Consider the following 4802-nt stretch of genomic DNA (forward strand, 5'->3'; position numbering starts at 1 on the left):
GTCAGGATGGTCTCGATCTCCAGACCTCGTGATCCGCCTGTCTCGGCCTCCCAAAGTGCTGGGATTACAGGCGTGAGCCACTGCGCCCGTTTTTTTTTTTTTTTTTTTTTTTTTTTTTTTTTTTGAGATGGAGTCTTGCTCTGTTGCCCAGGCTGGGATACAGTGGCGCGATCTCGGCTCACTGCAACCTCCACCTCCCAGGTTCAAGCAATTCTCCTGCTTCAGCCTCTCGAGTAGCTAGGATTACAGGCACGCACCACCATGCCCAGCTAATTTTTTTTGTTGTTCTTGTTTTTTTTTTTTTTTTTTGAGATGGAGTTTCGCTCTTGTTGCCCAGGCTGGAGTGCAGTGCAGTGGCGTGGTCTCAGCTCACACTACAACCTCTGCCTCCTGGGCTCATGTGATTCTCCTACCTCAGCCTCCCAAGTAGCTGGGATTACAGGCATGCACCACCACACCTGGCTTTTTTTTTTTTTTTTTTTTTTTTTTTGAGAGGGAGTTTCGCTCTTGTTGCCCAGGCTCTTGTAGTGGCGTGATATTGGCTCACCGCAACCTCTGCCTCCTGGCTGAAGAGATTCTTCTACCTCAGCCTCCCAAGTAGCATGGGATTACAGGTATTCTCCATCACGCTCGGCTAATTTTTGTATTTTTAGTAGAGACAGGGTTTCACCATGTTGGTCAAGCTGGTCTCGAACTCCTGACCTCATGTGATTCACCCGCCTCAGCCTCCCAAAGGGTTGAGGTTGCAGGCGTGAGCCACAGCGCCTGGCTGAAGTTTTACTTTTCTTAAAGAGAATTTTTTTTTTTTTCCTGGAAAATAAGTGCTGACATCACAACTGAAGTGCTCATGCATCTTTTACTCCTTTCAGGAATATCTTGGTATGGCAAATGAATGGATACAGAGTCCATTCTTTAAAACCAATTCCATGAATGACAGGAAGTCAATGTAAGATTGTCTTATTAAATGATCTGTCAATGGTCAAATATGAATGGTATTTGAGACAATGAAGTTTGAGTTCTCTCTTGCTTAACTAGCAAATAGTGGGCCTACATACCGGGGCAACTTAAGATTTCCATTATTTTCACATCTCAGAAAAAAACAAAAAGGAAAAAAAGGGAAATGATTTAAATGTTAAGTGATAACTCATATAAGGCTATTTATATAAGTTTCTTGCTTCCCAGTCGGGACTGAATAAAATCTACAATCGAGGAGTCAAATTTTTAAGTGTTTTGTACCATATGCTTATATGACAACAAACTGAGCAACATTTATTCTATTCTTTTTTTTCCTTTTGAGATGGAGTCTCACTCTGTCATCCAGGCTGGAGTGCAGTGGCGCGATCTCAGCTCACTGTAAGCTCCACCTCCCGAGTTCATGCCATTCTCCTGCCTTAGCCTCCCGAATAGCTGGGACTACAGGTGCCCACCACCACACCCAGCTAATTTTTTGTATTTTTAATAGAGACAGGGTTTCACGTATTAGCCAGGATAGTCTCGAACTCCTGACCTTGTGATCTGCCCACCTCAGCCTCCCAAAGTACTGGGATTACAGGCGTGAGCCACTGCACCTGGCCTCTTTATTCTATTCTTATGATAAATTTCAAGTTTAAAGAGATTAAGCTATTTCCACAAATGTTAAAGGAATGTAAGAAAGTTTTAAGGACAAAGGTGTTGGGACATTGCAGTTGGGACATGGCACCGTGGGCCATGCCAGCCACATAGCAAAATGGGGTGGAAACTAAAAATATGGAGGTAAGGCTAAGCATGGTGGCTCACACCTATAATCCTAGCACTTCGGGAGGCTGAGGCAGGCACATCACTTAAGCCCAGGAGTTTGTGACCAGCCTGGGCAACATGATGAAACCCCATCTCTACCAATCAATCAATCATTCAATCAATAAGCTGGGCATGGTGGTGTGTGCCTGTAGTCCCAACTATTTGGGAGGCTAAGGTGGGAGGATCACTTGAGCCTGGGAGGCAGATGTTGCAGTGAGCTGTGATGGCACCACTGCATTCCAGCCTGGACAACAGATACCTTGTCTGTCTGTCTCTGTCTCTGTCTGTCTCTGTCTCTCTCTGTGTGTGTGTGTGTGTGTGTGTGTGTTCATATGTATGTATGGCAGTAGAATGAAGGGGATATTGAGCACATTTGAAGATTCTCCAGTTTTCTTAGTGTGAAAGCTCCAGATCTGGGATAGGGTTTGAAGCAAGTGAAAAAGCCTTGGCTAGGCTCAGTAGGGAAGGTGACAGGATTCCTGGAGAACAGGACGGGAAACAACAGAGATCTCACTGAGGCTGTGTCACTCAAATTACTTTTTCCTGAAAATCAATCCAGGTGTAGTTTTCTCCAGCAATACCAGGAAGCCCCAGAATCAGAGGTACAAAGGTGTCTGAAGAGAGAAAAGGATTTTGAGAAGGAAGGGCAGAGTGACAAGGGATTGGGCAAACTGGATACAGCTGAAGAGGGCTGCTCCAAGGATGGGTTTTTGTTAAAGAAAAAAATCAATTTGGGGGCTGAGCACAGTGGCTCACATCTGTTGTCTCAGTACTTTGGGAAGCCAAGGTGGGAGGATTGCTTGAGGTAAGGAGTTCAAGGCCAGTCTGGGCAACATAGCAAGACCTTGTTTTCATATTAAAAAAAAAAAAAGTGAAAAAATAAATTAAAAAAATCAAATGTTGCAAATAATGATTAAAACTCTTATCTAACAAGAAGCTTTCTTTCATTTTGGTATGTCCCTTCTCCTTTCTGTTTATACCAGAGAAAGCTGAATTTAAAAGTTTCAGGAACTGTGCCAATACTTTTGTACACTGTCTCATTTGGTTCCTCTAAAGGGTTTTTTTTTTTTTTTTTTTTTTTTTTTTTGAGACGGAGTCTCGCTCTGTCGCCCAGGCTGGAGTGCAGTGGCCGGATCTCAGCTCACTGCAAGCTCCGCCTCCCGGGTTTACGCCATTCTCCTGCCTCAGCCTCCCAAGTAGCTGGGACTACAGGCGCCCGCCACCTCGCCCGGCTAGTTTTTTGTATTTTTTCAGTAGAGACGGGGTTTCACCGGGTTAGCCAGGATGGTCTCGATCTCCTGACTTCGTGATTCGTCCGTCTCGGCCTCCCAAAGTGCTGGGATTACAGGCTTGAGCCACCGCGCCCGGCCACTAAAGGGTTTTATTAAGTCATATTGTCTGCGGAGTTTCCAGCACCAGTGTGTTGATTCATTAGCTTCCCTTCATTTGCATTTAGTCTAGTAGATGGCTAGCAAGGATCAACACTTTTCTGGTCTGCTATTTCTATCTCCTTTTGTGTGAGATGTTATGTCCTTTAACAAGGTAACATTTCATTAATAAGTATGGAAAGTTAACGCAAGAATTCTGCATCCTTCTCTTTTTTTGAGACTGAGTTTTACTTGTCGCCCAGGCTGGAGTGCAGCCCCACGATCTCAGCTCACTGCAAGCTCCGCCTCCCGGGTTCACGCCATTCTCCTGCCTCAGCCTCCAGAGTAGCTGGGACTACAAGCGCCCGCCACCACGCCCAGCTATCTTTTTGTGTTTTTAGTAGAGATGGGGTTTCACCGCGTTAGCCAGGATGGACTCGATCTGACCTTGTGATCCGCCCGTCTTGGCCTAACAAAGTGCTGGGATTATAGGCGTGGGCCACCGCGCCCGGCTACATCCTTCTCTTCTATCCATTCTACTTCAAAATTATTTATGGGGTCTTCATGTTACCTTATATTTCTGCCCTCACATCACTTATCAGTCCACTGCCATGCTCCATCCCTCACACCAGCCCACATTTTAGCTCACACTTTACTACTGACATTCTCTGTAGGGTCATGAATCTAGGATCAAGACTACCTGTTAAAGCTGAAATCCTGTACCTCCCTGGTTTTAACTTCTGCATGGAACTTAAAATAGCCTCTCTACCACCACCCCACCCCGGCACCCACCTTGGATTTTGTCTCCCTCGGCTCCTTTTCTGTTTTACCACCAGAACCAAAGAGGTTGGTCTGTGTTCTCTTTCCTTCCATTGCATATCTCATCAACCAAGTTAGAAGTTTCAAATAGAGGCCAGGCGCGGTGGCTCACGCCTGTAATCCCAGCACTTTGGGAGGCTGAGGTGGGCGGATCACGAGGTCAAGAGATCGAGCTCATCCTGGCCAACATGGTGAAATCCCCTCTACTAAAAATACAAAAACTAGCTGGGCATGGTGGTGTGTACCTGTAGTCACAGCTACTTGGGAGGCTGAGGCAGAAGAATTGCTTGAACCCAGGAGGTAGAGGTTGCAGTGAGCTGAGATCACCCCACTAAACTCCAGCCTGAGCGAGACTCCATCTCAAAAAAAAAAAAAAAAAAAGTTTCGAATACGTCTCCCACTTGGGTTTGGGAGTTTCTGGTTTAATTTCAACCACTTACTGTGTGTCCATATGTGCCAAGAATTATGCAAGATAAGGTTATGCATTTTCGTATCTTTAGGGGTAGATGAATAATGAATATACACGCGAATGCATGAGACCGGGAGGTACAAGTAAGAACTAGCCAGATCCAAAATTCCATACAAAATATTGACAATTTCCATTCAGCCCTTGATTTTTCCCCAATCTCAAAGAGGTGCTGACAATAGGGGACCCCTCCAGGATCTCTGTTAAATACACATGTTCTGGTGAGGGTAGAAATCAGTGAGACAGGAAGGCACATTCAATGATTTCTAAATAGTGTGGGGTCAAAGGCCCCATGTCGGACAAAGCCCAGATGCAACCTCCCCCACTCTTAAGATCATGGTTTGGGATATCCACTTCACACAGGAATTTGTCAC

General features: G+C 45.4%; 1 protein-coding gene across 1 annotated transcript in view; it reads right to left on the minus strand.

Moving 5' to 3' along the window:
• FASTKD5 (FAST kinase domains 5) overlaps positions 1–4802 on the minus strand; it is a 488950-nt gene that overhangs the window by 167308 nt on the left and 316840 nt on the right. The window lies entirely within an intron of this gene.

This window comes from Macaca thibetana, chromosome 10 (assembly GCF_024542745.1).
Source record: "Macaca thibetana thibetana isolate TM-01 chromosome 10, ASM2454274v1, whole genome shotgun sequence".
NCBI classification, from domain to species: Eukaryota; Metazoa; Chordata; class Mammalia; order Primates; family Cercopithecidae; genus Macaca; species Macaca thibetana.